The sequence below is a fragment of the Rhinolophus hipposideros genome, assembly GCF_964194185.1.
Source record: "Rhinolophus hipposideros genome assembly, chromosome: 12".
In the NCBI taxonomy this organism is placed as follows: Eukaryota; Metazoa; Chordata; class Mammalia; order Chiroptera; family Rhinolophidae; genus Rhinolophus; species Rhinolophus hipposideros.
Window position 1 is genome coordinate 75,705,065 of NC_138058.1, and position 15,781 is coordinate 75,720,845.

Genomic DNA, 15,781 nt, shown 5'->3' on the forward strand with positions numbered 1-15,781 from the left:
TTGCCCAGTGAACACAGCTGATGGGGTGGAGCTGAGGTCAAAACCGCAGCAGGCCGACGCCGAGCCCCGAGCTCACCCCACCAGCACCCTGTTTCTTCATTGAAACCAATGCTCAGCACACATCCTGAACACAACTAGTACATTAGAGTGTGAACGCACAAGTGGTACTCGCAGGAAAGTAGTCAAGCACAGCTACTGCAGCAAAAATCAAAAGCATGAAACCAATTTCACATTCTGTGTCTATTTCTTCAAGAGAAGCCCACCATCTGATACCCAACCAACGTCCCTGTCCTGCCTGTCTCAGCTCAGGCCCCAGCTTGCCGTCCCTGCACCTGGCCGGAGCACACCCTGCTAGGAATTCTGGGAGCTGCCAGACTCGTCCTCCCCACACGCCATAGTATGGAAACCCTGTGAGGGGACGCAGTTTCATGTAAAGCAACAGGAATGCAGAAGAAACTACTGGATGGTTCAGATGGGCAGGTGTTACCAGAATGGGTTCTATGTTTGTAAACGCTGATACTACCTGCACTCATAAGTTCATGGTCATTTCTATTAAAAGTGTAGGACCCTAATTGCCTAAGAGGATGAGAATGTGTAAAGAAAAAAAAAGTCATATTTTCCTCTTTAAATTGTGCCTTTTATGTCTAAAGGCAAGAGGGAAACCCATTCAGAAATATACGAATATAAAACTACATATACACACGTTACACCTACATGAGCAAACTATAGAATAAAGCTGCTACAGTGGACTGTTTCCACTTCTTTAGAATTTCACTAATTACAATTATGCTCTAAGACTAAAAGGCACTAATGTAGAATCACATTTTTTTTTAATTCCACAAACTATGGAGGGAGTTTGCGAGATGATGGGAAAGCAGGGAGGCCTGCGTGCCACACTGATGTTGGGCGCGTCATCTTCCAGTCATTGCCACACCACACTGACTTGTTTTTCACACTCCTACAGACAGGACATTAAAGCATAAAAGTTTGTAAGCTAATTTTTCAAACCGGTGTTTTAAAGCTTGAATACTAACAAGCAGCTCATTTCACAGGCAGTTTCTTCCACCTTTCCAGTGACGGGAATGATGAGGTCAGGAAATAATTCCCAGGGTTACACTGTGGCACCCATCAGCCACATCGTGCTTTGCAGGAAGCTCTGTCCTTCGCCTGCAAATGAGACCCGGTGACAATGCCTGATGGTGCCTGGCTCTGACATGATAAGAGCAGAGATGTAAACAAAATTACCTCAAAAGCTGCCCGTGACCCGCTTACCTTCAGGATCCCAGGGGCCATCTACTTGCCAGAAAGCAGACACCTGAACTTCACATCACACTACATGTGGACACGACTCTGAATCACGATTTATCTTTTCTAGAAGTAGTCAATGGAATAATCAATGATTTTCTGACTTGCCTCGGCATGTGGGTCGCTGTGTGTCTTTTTTTGTGTGTGCTTGTTTTTCTTTATTAGTTTCAGGTGCATTAGACAAAGTAATCATCCAAAAGCCATCATCCCTGAAGTGGTCTCCCAAATGGGACACGTGTCCATCTGATACCCTACAAAATTTTTACAACATTATTGATTACGTTCCCCAAATTAATTTTCAAAACCCCGTGGCCATCTTGTGGTTACTGACTGTTTTCTAATCCCCTCACTTTCTCCCTTATCTCCACCCTCCATCCCATCTAGCAACCCTCAGTTTTTCCTCTATGTCTCCAAAACTGTTTCTGATTAGTTCATTCACTTATTCTTTTCTTTAGATTCCACATATAAGTGAGATCATATGGTATTTGTCTTTCTCTGTCTGACTTATTTCACTTAACATAATGTTCTCTAGGTCCATCCATGTTGTTGCAAACGGTAAGATTTCTTTCTTCTTTATGGCTGCGTAATACTCCATTGTATAAATGTACCACAGTTTCTTAATCCAGTCATCTACCGATGGCCATTTCAGTTGTTTCCATGTCTTGGCTATTGTGTATAGTGCTGAATAAACATAGGAATGCATAAAGATTTTTGAATTAGAATTTTGGATTTCTCCAGATAGATACCTAGGAGTGGAATTGCTAGATCATAAGGTAGTTCCATTTTCAGATTTTTGAGATACCTTCATACTGTTTTCCATAGTGGCTGCACCAATCTGCAATCCCACCAACAGTGCACAAGCGTTCCCTTTTCTCCACAACCTCTCCAGCACTAGTTGTTTGTTGATTTATTGATGATAGCCATTTTCACTGGGGTGAGGTGGTATCTCATTGTGGGTTTTATTTGTATTTCTCTGATGGTTAGTGGGGTTGAGCATTTCTTCATATGTCTCTTTGCCATCTGTATGTCCTTTTTAGAAAAAATGTCTCTTGAAGTCCTCTGCCCATTTTTTAATTGGGTTGTTTGGTTTTTTGGATTTGAGTTGAGTGAGTGTTTTATAAATTTTGGATATTAACCCCTTATCAGACATATCATTGGCAAATATCTTTTCCCACTGAGTAGGATCCCTTTTTGTTTTATTGATGGTTTCCTTTGCTGTGAAAAAAAATTTTAGTTTGATATAATCCCACATGTTTATTTTTTCTCTTACTTCTCTCGTGTGAGGGGATATATCAGTAAAAATCTTACTCCAGGTAATGTCCATGAAGTTTCTTCCTATATTTTCTTCTAGGAATTTTATGGTGTCAGATCTTACATATAAGTCTTTAAGCCATTTTGAATTTATTTTTGTATATGGTGTAAGGAGGTGGTCCAGCTTCATTTTTTTGCATGTGTCTGTCCAGGTTTCCCAGCACCATTTATTGAATAGACTGTCTTTACCCCACCATACATTCTTGCTTCCATTGTCATAGATTAAATGGCCAAATAGGCATGGATTTATTTCTGGACTCTCTATTCTGTTCCATTGATCTATGTGTCTGTTTTTATGCCAGTACCATGCTGTTTTGATTACTGTAGCCTTGTAGTATAATTTGATGTCAGGTATTGTTATACCTCCAACTTTGTTCTTATTTCTCAAGATTGCTGAGGCAATCCAGGGTCTTTTAGGTCCCATATAAATTTTAGGATTATATATTCTATTTCTGTGAAAAACGTCGTTGGTAGTTTGATAGGAATTGCGTTGAATATGTATGTATATTGCCTTAGGCAGCATGGACATTTTAACTATATTAATTCTTCCTATCCATGAACATGGTATGTGTTTCCATCTATTTGTATCTTCTTTCATTTCTTTCTTCAGTGTCTTATAATTTTCTGAGTACAGATCTTTTACTTCTTTGGTTAAATTTATTCCCAGGTATTTTATAGTCTTTGGACCAATTGAAAATGGGATTTTTTTTTTAATTTCTCCTTCTGATGTCTTATTATTGGTATATACAAATGCAACTGATTTCTGAATATTAATTTTGTATCCTGCTACTTTACTAAATTCATCTATCAGCTCTAATAGTTTCTTGGTGGAGTCTTTAAGGTTCTCTATATATAGTATCATATCATCTGCATATAATGATAATTTTACTTCCTCCTTACCAATTTGGATGCCTTTTATTTCTTTTCTTGTCTGATTGCTGTGGCTAGAACTTCCAGCACTATGTTGAATAGAAGTGGAGAAAGTGGTCACCCTTGCGTTATTCCTGATCTTAAGGGGAATGGTTTTAGCTTTTCCCCATTGAGTATGATGTTAGCTGTGGGTTTATCATACATGGCCTTTATTATGTTGAGATATGATCCCTCTATTCCCACTTTCTTAAGGGTTTTTATAAATGGCTGCTGGATTTTATCAAATGCTTTTTCTGCATCTATTGATATGATCGTGTGATTTTTATTTTTCATTTTGTTAATGTGGTGTATCACATTAATTGATTTGCGGATGTTGAACCATCCTTGCATACCAGGGTTGAATCCCACTTGATCATGGAGTATAATCTTTTTAATGTATTGCTGAATTCTGTTCTCTAATATTTTGTTGAGGATTTTTGCATCTATTGTAGTTTTCTTTTTTGTGGTGTCTTTGTCTGGTTTTGGGATCAGGGTGATAGTGGCTTTATAAAAAGTGTTTGGGAGTCTTCCCTCCTTCTGGATTTTTTGGAAGAGCTTGAGGAGAATAGGTGATAATTCTTTTTTGAACGTTTTGTAAAATTCACCTGTAAAGCCATCTGGTCCAGGGCTTCTGTTTGTTGGGAGATTGTTGATTACTGATTCAATTTCCCTGATGGTAATCAGTCTATTCAGGTTTTCTGTTTCTTCTTGAGTTAGCCTTGGAAGGTTGTACGCCTCTAGAAATTTGTCCATTTCTTCCAGATTGTCAAATTTGTTGGCATATAGTTGCTCATAGTAATTTCTTAAAATTTTTTGTATTTCTGTGGTATCAGTTGTCACTTCTCCTCTTTCATTTCTGATTTTATTAATTTGGGTCCTCTTTCTTTTTTTTAATGAATCTGGCTAAAGATTTGTCAATTTTGTTTATCTTCTCTAAGAACCAATGCTTGGATTCATTGATCTTTTGTATTGTTTTTCTGGTTTCTATTTCATTTATTTCTGCTCTGATCTTTATTATCTCCTTCCTTGTACTCCTTTTGGGCTTATTTTGCTGTTCTTTTTCCAGATCCCTTAAGTGTGAAAATAAACTGTTGATTAGTGATGTTTCTTGTTTCTTTAGGTAGGCCTGCAATGCTATGAATTTCCCTCTTAGGACTGCTTTCGTGGCATCCCATAGATTTGGGGTTGTCATGTTTTCATTTTAGTTTGTCTCAAGATATCTTTTGATTTCTTCCTTGATCTCCTGCTTGACCCATTCATTATTTAGTAACATGTTATTCAGCCTCCATGAATTGGTGTATCTTCCAGGTTTTTTCCTGTAGTTCATTTCTAATTTCAAGCAATGTGCTCAGAGAAGAAAACTGGTATGATTTCAATTTTCTTAAATTTATCAAGACTTGTTTTATGGCCTAACATATGGTCTATCTTGGAAAATGTTCCATGTGCGCTTAAGAAGAACGTGTATTCTGCAGCTTTGGGGTGAAATGCTCTGAAAATATCGATTAAATCCAAATGGTCCAATGTATCATTTAAGGCTGTTGTTTCCATATTGATTTACTGTCTGGAAGACTTGTCCCTTGTTGTCAGGTGGGTTGAAGTCCCCTACTATCATAGGGTTACTGTTGATCTCTGTCTTTATGTCAGTCAATATCTGTTTTATATATTTAGGTGCTCCTGTGTTGGGTGCATAGATGTTTACTAGGGTTATGTCCTCTTGTCAGATTGATCCCTTTATTATTATATAGTGCCCATCTTTGTCTTTTAATATGTTCTTCATTTTAAAGTCTATTTTGTCGGACATAAGTATTGCAACTCCAGCTTTTTTCTCATTTCCATTTGCATGAAATATCTTACTCCAACCCTTCACTTTCAGCCTGTGTGTGTCTTTTGATCTGAGGTGAGTCTCTTGTATACAGCATATACAAGGGTCTTGCTTTCTTATCCACTCAGCCACCCTATGTCTCTTGATTGGAGCATTTAATCCGTTTACATTTAAAGTGATGATTGATACATACATAGTTATTGCCATTTTTAAATTTGTAGTTAGATTGTTTTCATCTTTCTTCTATTTACAGAAGTCCTTTTAGTATTTCTTGCAATGCTGGCTTGGTGGTAATAAATTTCTTTAGCTTATTCTTTTCCAGGAAGCTCTTTATCTCTCCACCAACTTTAAATGATAGCCTTGCTGGATAAAGCAATCTAGGTTGTAGGCCTTTGTTTTCCATCACTTTGAGTATTTCCTGCCACTCCCTCCTGGCCTTCAATGTTTCTGTAGAAAAGTCATTTGATAGTCTTATGGGAGTTCCCTTGTATGTAACCCTCTGTCTTTCTCTTGCTGCTTTTAGGATTCTTTCTTTGTCTTTAACCTTTGCCATTTTAACTATAATGTGTCTTGGTGTGGACCTGTTTGGGTTTATCCTGGTTGGAACTCTCGGCACTTCCTGGGCTTGTATGTTGGTTTCCTTCATCAGGTTAGGGAAGTTTTCGGACATTATTACTTCAAATATGTTCTCAATCCCTTGCTTCCTCTCTTCACCTTCTGGTATTCCTATGATGCGCATGTTGCTGCACTTGATGTTATCCCAGAGGTCTCTTAAACCAACTTCATTGTTTTTTGGGTTTTTTTAATTCTTTATTTTTATTTTCTTTTTTATTGGGGAAGGGGAACAGGACTTTATTGGGGAACAGTGTGTACTTCCAAGCCTTTTTCCAAGTCAAGTTGTTGTCCTTTCAATCTTAGTTGTGGAGGGTGCCATTCAGCTTCAAGTTGTTGTCCTTTGAGTCTTAGTTGTGGAGGGCACAGCTCAGCTCCAGGTCCAGTTGCCATTTTCTACTTGCAGGGGGCGCAGCCCAATATCCCATGATATGAACTGAACCAGCAAACTTGTTGTTGAGAGGACGCATTCCAACCAACTGAGCCATCCGGGAGCTCAGCGGCAGCTCAGCTCAAGGAGCCGTGTTCAATTTTAGTTGCAGGGGGCGCTGCCCACCATCCCTTGCGGGACTGAGGAATTGAACTGGCAACCTTGTGGTTGATAGGACATGCTCCAACAAACTGAGCCATCCAGGAGGCAGCTCAGCTCAAGGTGCTGTGTTCAATCTTTGTTGCAGGGGGCGCTGCCCACCATCCCTTGCGGGATTCGAGGAATTGAACTGGCAACCTTGTGGTGAGAGCCCACTGGCCCATGTGGGAATCAAACCAGCAGCCTTCAGAGTTAAGAGCACGGAGCTCCAACAGCCTGAGCCACCGGGTCAGCCCCATCTTCATTTTTTTTATTCTTTTTTCTTTCTGTTGTTCCGCTTGGGTGATCTCTGCTAACTTGTCTTCTAAGTCGCTGATTCGATCCTCTGCTTCATCTAACCTGCTGTTAATTCCTTCAAGTGAGTTCTTTATTTCGGTAATTGTGTTCTTTAGTTTTAGCTGGTTGTTCGTTAAGATTTCTACATCCTTCTTTATGTCTTCTCTAAGCTCCTTAAACATTCGTATCATCAGTGTTCTGAACTCTGTCTCTGATAAGTTAGTTACCTCTATTTCATTTGGTTCCAGTTGTGGAGGTTTCTTCTGTTCTTTTATTTGGGACACGTTTCTTTGTCTCCCCATTCTGGCTGACTCTCTGTGTTTGCTTCGATGTGTTAGGTAGATCCCCTAGAGTTCTTAGTTCTTGCTGGGTTATCTTATGTAGTATGTGGCCTTTATATTTGACTTGCACTACTTCGTACTTCTCCTCTGCGTGTGCTCCAAAGGTGACTCTTGTGTTGTGTATATTGTCCTGTTAAAGAAGATCTTTAATTCCTTTTTGCTTGTGAGTAGGTGGGGTTAACTCCTAGGCTGACTAGTTGTGAGACTTGGCTCTGCCCACCACAGGGTGTTCTGCTGCGTGAGGGTTGACCGCTTAAATGTGGTTTGGCCTCTATGGGCTCTTGTGCCTGTGGAGAATTCCCTCTGCGTGTGTCACTTGTAGGTCAAACCTGGTAGTACTCTGGTTTGGTCTGGAGTTGGCCTTTGGGTATGTTGAATCTTGTGCCTCTTAAGCTGGGCCCTGGTAGGGCAATTTCAGAACAAAGCAAATCACCAAGCACAACAACAACAACGAAGAAAAAATCAAATACATTGACATGTAAAAACAACCAACAACCCCCACTCAAAACAGGCAAAGATATCAAAGATATAAAGACAAAATAAAACAAAACAAAACAAAAACCAGCAACAGTCTTGGCTTCAGCCCACCAAGTAATCTCCAGGTTGTCTTCTGCTGTACCAAAGAGTCCTCTGTGTATTGTTCAGACAGAGCCGGTCACCTGGTGCCCAGAGTGACATTGGGACTGCAGATTTAGATGCGTGGGGCTGAGGGGTCTGGATGGTAGTTTCTACAAAGTCAGTGCAGTTTCTGCTCTTGCCTGCACATATGCGCACTGAGAGTAGCACCACCAGCCCTGTGTCTGTTCTCCTGAGTCTTAGGGCACTTCTTCCGCGTGTGTGTGTGTGTGTGTGTGTGTGTGTGTGTGTGTGTGTGGTGGGCGGGAGATTTCTGAGCTGCTGAAAGCCGGGAGCTGCGTCTACTGCTTACTGCTGATCCCTGGGAGTGCCTCTGCAGTTGTAATTGCCCCGCCCTAGGCAGGCCAGGAAGGGTGGAGGCTGGGGATGGAGGAATCTTCTCTCTCCCAGCCCAGCCGTGTCACACTCTTCCTGCAGGCCAGAAAAGGTGGTGGCTGGGAGTGGAGGAGTCTCTTCTCTCCTAGCCCAGCCAAAATCACACTCTTCCCAGCCTCTTCCCTGGGTCAGAGCTGTACGCCGTCTTCCCAGAGCCTGAGCACTAAGGCTCCTCTGTAATCTGACACTACTCCTCAGTTCAGGAGCCAGTTTAAGTCTCTGGAAGGGCGGGGGATTGGAAGAGCCGGTGGAGGGGGCCCAGGTATGGAATTTGTGTCCTTTGTGTGGCCTACGGCCCAACTGGAGGTCTCAGCTGAGGTTATTGCCTCAAATGCTGGATATGCTGCCCCCTCAGTGGGAGAGATCAGCTGTGGGACTCAGGGAAAGAGCCCACCTCCTGGCTTTTGTGTTCTCTGTCCTAGGATCCCCTGCGTCTCTGCAGCTGTGGATGCCGGCCACGTTTCCACCTCCGCAGATGCTGGCCGCATCTCCACTCCGCTCCCTTCCCTCTTCGCCTGCTTGCCCAATTTGCCCACCTTCAAGTAATCCTTGCACGAGTCTCTTAGCTGTTCTGCGAGATGAGCAGAGAGTCCTTTGATGGGTTATAGATGTCTCGTTTGTGATGAGATCTGGAGAACTCAAAAAGTGCACCCCGCTGCCGCCATTCCTATGATGTCACCCTGTGTGTGTTTTTTGCCAGTCTTTACGTTTGAGAGCACACACACCAGGTCTTGATGGAGGTCAGGCCCTCATTAATTCACTTGACCAGGCTGAAAAACTGTCTAAGAAAGGGGGAAGGGAAAAAAAAGCCACATTTTTCTCTGGTTCACAAATAAGGAATTACCAATATAATATAATATATACATATGCAGAAAAATCAGACCAAAGAAAAACATGATTCAACACTTAACCCTACAGGCCCTACCACAATTCCAATATAATTGGTAGAAAGTAGGTTAAAATGCTTCTTATGATTAAGTTTTCCTTTCAGCTACAATTTAGAAATGCTAATAAAATCAGGAGCTAGCAACCACTGTCCCAATGAATCTTGAAGCTCGGAACAGACTTTATGTCCTAAAAGTAAATTATGATCCTGAGTTTCACAGTGCTGAGTAAAGTGATGGATTCTCCACAAAGACCCCAAAGAAATAAATATTCCCAGCCTTCTGGCCAAGGTCACCCTATCGATTGAGCAGGAAAGCAATTCGAAGAGGTAAAGCATGTTTTACAATTAAAACGACACAGATGCACCTTTATGCTCCTAAGAAATGCCTTTGGCAGATGGAGTATCCATCGAAAGAGTTAAAAAAAAAAATACAGCTCATATCAGAGGTAAAAAGGAACAGTATTTAGAAAGCACAGCACACTGTCCTAGCTGTGATCCTGCCTCAAAGGAAAGGGACAAAGGGAAGAAAAGAGAAGGAGCCACGCTTTCTTTAAGGATTACAAAATCACTGCTTTACTGGCCCTGAATTCCAAGTGTTCTTCACATTGGAATGACAGCAGGGGTCAAAGGTCACACAGTCTGCCATGGGGGTCAGGACCCTTGAAGCATGAGCCCCATCTGTAAATAGCCATGGTATTGAGTGAGAAGAATGAGAACTCATTTCTATTTCGGAAAATGTAATGGGGCCGATTTACTCTGAGGAGAGGGGCTGCAGAAGGGCAGGAGGCGTAGGTCACTCACACGGACAGGCCAGGTCACCACACACTGAGCGCACATTCCTCTTGCAGGCTCTTTGGGGTCCCACATTCCCAGAACTATGAAATGGGCACAGGAAAGCGTCATTCCCGGGGTTGCTTTTTCACAGCAGGCGTGCTCAAAGCTGGAGTCTGTTGCTAAGACTTGCGTTTTGCTTTATGACTTAGGTTTTTACAATAAATAGCAAGTCTGTGGTGGGAGAGAATGTTCTGGCTCCCCACGTTCACCTCGCGTTCATCCCCCCACCCCCCATCAATCCTGCTTACTGATGCCCGCCTGGCACTTCACGCCTGCACTTTGCAGTGTGATGAGGTAGAAACTTGTACACAGTCGTCCCTCTTCTAAGGCCATTGCTGTTCAGATAAAACGGTGTGAAAAGTCACTACAACCGTCACACCACGTGTCCCAGGAAATAGGCTAGCTTCCCTTCCTCGTGCCATTTTGAATGGCATCACGTGACCACACATCTGATCCCTAACTGCATATGAAGAAGTTGGACTCAAAGAGATCTAGTGTGTGTGTCTTACCATCACAAGGTTCTCAAAGTTTAACTACGATTTCACTTCCGCCAACATTACTCAGCACCCCGTGTACACAGGGAATGTTGCAAAGGGCTGCAAATCGTACTAAGAAAAGTACATTCTCGTTCCCGGCCCGGGTTGCTTCTTTCTTATGCTGTTCCGAAGTTCTCCGGCCACAGTCCTACTGTAACACAGGTTTGGAGATCCCAGAATATCCAACCCCCAAATAAAAGATGGGATACACTTCAGAAATGTGGACACACAGAACGAGGCAGGTCAGCTGACACAGTAAGCACTGTCCATCTCCCCGTCCAGTTGCAATTCTTTCTGCTAGTGTTTGTTTCCTTTGACCTTGAATTACAGGGCAAAATGTTTACAGTTGGTCCAGCAACCTTTATTTTGACCTTGAAATGCTTAAAGCCTCTGTAATGTGTATGAGCAAGGAAATCTGACATGGGGTCTCGTGACTCCAGGAGGACTCAGAGAGCAGACAGTCTGTGAAAGGCAGACAGTGAGGAGGGTCTCCCTCTGTCACCCCTCCAGCCCCTGCCCCCATGTCTTTGGTAATTCTCCCACAGACCAGGCTCAATGCCAGCGCAGAGAACGAACACTCAGCAACACCCCTGCTGGGAAATGTTGAGGTTTATAAACAGCAACACTGATTAAATTCTATCCACTCAGCCTGACTGCCCCAAATGCTAATTCTTTCCTCTGACTCTTGCCTTACCCGCTCCGTCCCCTGCCCCCCACCCCAGGCTGGTGACCAGTCAGCCTCCCTGGCATTTCTGGTTAACTTCCACGCTCCTTCTCAGTCCATTCTTTACACCTAGACCCACTTCCTGCCCGTTCACCCACCTGCATGTCCACATGGGTCTACGCGGAGACACTGACCTCTACACGCCCCCCCACTGAGACCCCCCCCACTCTGATGTGAGCAGTTCCCGTTCATGCGTGTATCCAAGGACACCTACCTGTTCTTCATAATTTCCTACTTCTTCATACTAACTGAGAAAATCAGACCCTCCCAACCTCGTCCAGGGGCTGTGTCCTCCCGCAGCCCACGCTCACAGCCCCTCCTGACCTTTCTGCACGCCTGCCCCTGCCCTCCTGTCTCCCACCCGACCCCCAGCCCCCTCCAGGACGCTCTAGCCTGCTCCACATCAGCCTGGCTGTGACTGACCTGCAAACACGGCCAGCACAGATTGACCGCTGGGGAAGAGAAAAGGAGCAGTCGCTGCTTCCAGGTAACTTAAAACTTGGAACTTTTTAATGCTCAGACCCCACAGGTCTCCTGCCATTTCCAACACTCGTCACAAACAGGTCTTGTATTAATTTTTGCTCCAAAAGACAAAGTAGAGATGATTGTCCAGCTAGGTCTTATTTTGGGGGAAACACAGTGTTAGTGGGTACAAAAGCACTAACTTCCCATCTCCGAGTCCACATTTCTCGTGTCTTATTTTCGTACCTCTTCCTCTGCCATGAAACCTGCTTTTCCCCCAGGCTGCAAACCTCTCCTCGTCTTCCCGGGTCATCACACCCACGCTAACTTCATGTGGCCCCACATGCAGCCCGAGCCAGCTCAGCCAGCCCCACTGCACCCCGACTTCAGAGACCTCCCTCCTGGACCCCTGGCCACCCACCGCACACCCAGCGAGGGCTCGGCAATGGCCGCCTTCCGAAGACACACAAAGCTTCTCTGAGAGTGACTTACACAGGGAACGTGGCTGCTCCCTGGGGCATAAGAGTTACATTTTGACACAGCCAAGGTGCAAACAGCCCCAACGTGGTGCGGGTGATGTATGGACCCTCATAGGACATCTCTGTTTCCTGAGGCACGAGGACATTCTGTGACGGAACCTGCTGTGTACTTGTAAACAATGTGAGGTTATCCAGATTATCACTGACTAGTTGACTTCATTTTTCAAAGTTATGTTTTTCATCATAAAGCCTGTATTTATAAAGGTTGTGTGAATTGAGAGATGATGCAGACAATTACGGAAAAAGCATATTGAGTAGAGTTGAAACTCCAATCCACGTTTGTTTCAAGCCCATAAGAAGCGTGCCCTGTGTAGGGAGGAGAGTGCAGTTCACAGCCCAAACACGCCCTGGGGAAAGTGCTTTGGGCACCACGAAGGGACAAAAATAACGCAGGACCCTGTCAGTCAGAGGACGCAGGGCAGGAAGCAGGGGACAGAGAGGGGAAAGGAGGAGGGGGAAGACTGTGGATGGAGAGAGAACGGGGGACCCTGAGGGACCATCACATGCCAGACACCGAGCTGCCAGCTGGGATGCTTTCAACATGTTAGGTTCCTCCATCTCCAGAACATCTGGGGAGGTAAGCGTCATTTCTGTTTCTTCAGATGAAGCCATGAAGCCACCAGGCTCAGGAAAGTGAAAAGGCCACTCTGCCCAAAAGGACACCCATCGGCAGGCAAGAGCCTGCTCCCCCCGCGACACAGCCTGTGACACCATCCCGCAGTGGCCACGAAGGAATGTTACCAGAAGACTGTCTAGAAACACGAATTTCCCGTCTCACCTCCTTTTCTGCCTCAAAATCTACAGAATTCCGTAACTGTCATCACGATTTTGATTAGCTGTTCCAATGCTACAATATTGGCGTTTTCCTTGATACTGTAAATGATAAAGGTTTTTAGATAAAACTCATCTTCCCTACTTAAATTTGTGGGTTTTTTTTAAGATAAAGTTCAAGGTTCTCAGCATCCTTCCTCTTTCCCTGAGCCATCACACCGGGATGTGTCACCTTTGTGACTTCATTCTGCCGAGTAATTTCAGCTTCACAGAGAAATCGCGTGGGAGAGAAGGGGTTCTTAGTCAGCCCGGACACCCTTCTGGAAACCCGTCTTCTCTAGTCTCCCAGGGCCCACGCTCTCTGCTAAGCTTCAGACAAATGGCTACGTGTTATTAATCACTGAGTTCATCGCACATATGCCCAGTTCAGCTGTAAATGCCAGCGTAAACGCAGCACGGTTAAGCAGCAGAGATCCTAGGAAACCAGGTCAGAGAGAGGAAATGGAGACAGGGAGCCAGGGAGCCAGGGAGGTAAAGAGAGAGGGAGGAAGGGAAGAGGGAGGGAAGGAAGGAGGGAGGGAGGAGGAAAGGCCTCTGCCATGTGACCCTCAAGCCTCAGTTAGACCCAGAAAGCAGTGCTGTCACTATAAATACCTCGGAAGCTGCATATGTAATGCTAAATGTTCTAGTGACCACATTTTGGAAAGTTAAAAGAGGTGAAATTGACATTAATGATGTATGTAATTTATTTAACCCAATACGTGTCAAAACAGCATTTAAGCATAAAATCAATATAAAAATTATCAACAAGCTATTTTACGTTCTTTGTTTCCTACTAAGTCTTGGAAACCCAATGGAGTCTTACATTCGTGACACGTCACATAGGACTGGCCATGTTTCATGCATGCAGGCAACAGGTCATCAATGCCCTCTTGGGGAAGTGTCCTGCTGTGGAGTCGTGACATTTAAATAAAATCCACGCACTGTTTCTAAACAGGGCCAGATTCTTTTGCTTGAACAAACGCCTTTTCCCTGCATCTACAACGTTGGTTTTACTTGGACTGCATTACAAACCATACAGAAATGTGAAGCTAAATCTCTAAACCCGTCCCTAAGTCACATGTCCAGTGCTGTCACAGGGGTGGTGCCGCACCTGTGCTGGGGACTGACGGCAGAGCAAACTGAATTCCCTTTGTGCCCCACTCTGCTCCGCCATGCCATCTCTGGGTAATTGGAATTGGCTTATTTTTTCTCTTCACTAATTGAATTAGTATCTGCTGTCAGTGGCCAGTAAGGAATGTGTCTACTTATCTGGAGGTTATTAAAGCAGCTTTGTCCCTTCCCAGGCCAGCCTTGCAGGCAGGACAGAAGCACCACACTCCCCAGTCCTCTGGGGGGTCATTTATCTTCCTTTCCTCCTGAGAAAGCCAGTCAGTTCGTGCAGTTTATCTCTGCCTAATGCAAACTGTGATGCTACTGCACTGAAAACGTCACTGAAACAATGACGCTGTACCCTAAATTTCAGCAGCAATGGATGTGATCAAAGGACTTAAAACTCCGTGAAGATTAAACCAACTTCAGCTTTGGGGGCTCAGCGCTCTGTGAAGGCAGCCTACGGACAAGTTCTGATGGACAGAACACATCTGGGGTTCCCTGGCGGGAGGAGTCTAAAAAGAAGTCTTAACCTCAACACCGACAGCCCAGCCGGGCTTTGCAAAGTTCACTTTGAAAGGAGCCGGCAAAGAAAGATCACAACAATGGGTCCAGACGTCCCGCTCTGATCAGCCAAGCACACGGTGGCTGGAAGTCCTGGCGTCAGGCTGGAAGTCTGATCCACAGAGAGACGGCACTTTCCTTTTTCATTAAATGATTCCAACCTGGAAGAAGTGCTCGAAATGATGCTACAGAAGCTATATTTAAGGATAGTCTTACAGTTAAGAAACATGGTGTCCAGAAGAACTGAAATGACAATTTCTGGTATTCCCAAGTCATTTGTGTGATACGATCACAATTTCCTAGGTCAAGAGAAAGCAGTGCTATGCTGTTTACACAGCAGACTTCTCTCACTGGTCCTGGGAACAGTCAGACAGGGTGTCTAAAAGCTTTGTCTCAAGCTTTCACCGTGTCAGCTTCCCTTGGCAGGAAAGTCAGATGGAAAAGCCACATATCATGGACTGTCAAGGTCACAGACAATGAAATGACTCACACCGTTCATACTTTGCTTACTCACTGTAACACACAAGCTCCATGCTTCATACAGCAGCTCCTGGACAGCACTTTTCAGCAGAAGAGTCAGGGCTGCAGTTCAGCCATGCGGTTTTTATGCAAATATCCATTCAACAAACTTCTATGAGCCCCACATCCCAGGGGCCATTGCACCATCTGTAACGACTGTCCACTGAAAGGGGCCCGCCCCCGACACTGGGCGTGCTTCACGAGGGCCTAGATTGCCACAGGGACACTTTTTCATGTGTTCTCCAAACGTTACATTTTCACAGCATCATACAAATGCCAAGTGGGGCAAGAGACAGAGTGGGCATGAGGGTGCCACGCCCTACGTACCCTTACCCTGGGGTCCCACTAAGTCATAAACTGAAGGGGTTTATTGTTATTTGCTTGATTTTTCCGGCTAAGCCAAAGTTAATTTTTCAGCGATAAAAGATTGCCTGTAGAAGCTTGCACACCGTGGAAACTATTTTATTGCTTTGTTTAAAAGCGTTAATCAGTTCAAATGTCTTCTCTGACTGAAGGTGCCGCCCTGTGCATGCGTGTGCACACCCCCTCAGTAACAGCAGTCACTCACACTAGCCCAATTAGCATTTAAATATGACCTTTGCCCCAAAACCCAAGCAG

General features: G+C 44.3%; 1 protein-coding gene across 1 annotated transcript in view; it reads right to left on the reverse strand.

The window, feature by feature from the left end:
• Positions 1–15,781, reverse strand: part of DCDC2C (doublecortin domain containing 2C) — a gene marked incomplete at both ends in the record, with an annotated part of 118,232 nt that overhangs the window by 16,160 nt on the left and 86,291 nt on the right. The window lies entirely within an intron of this gene.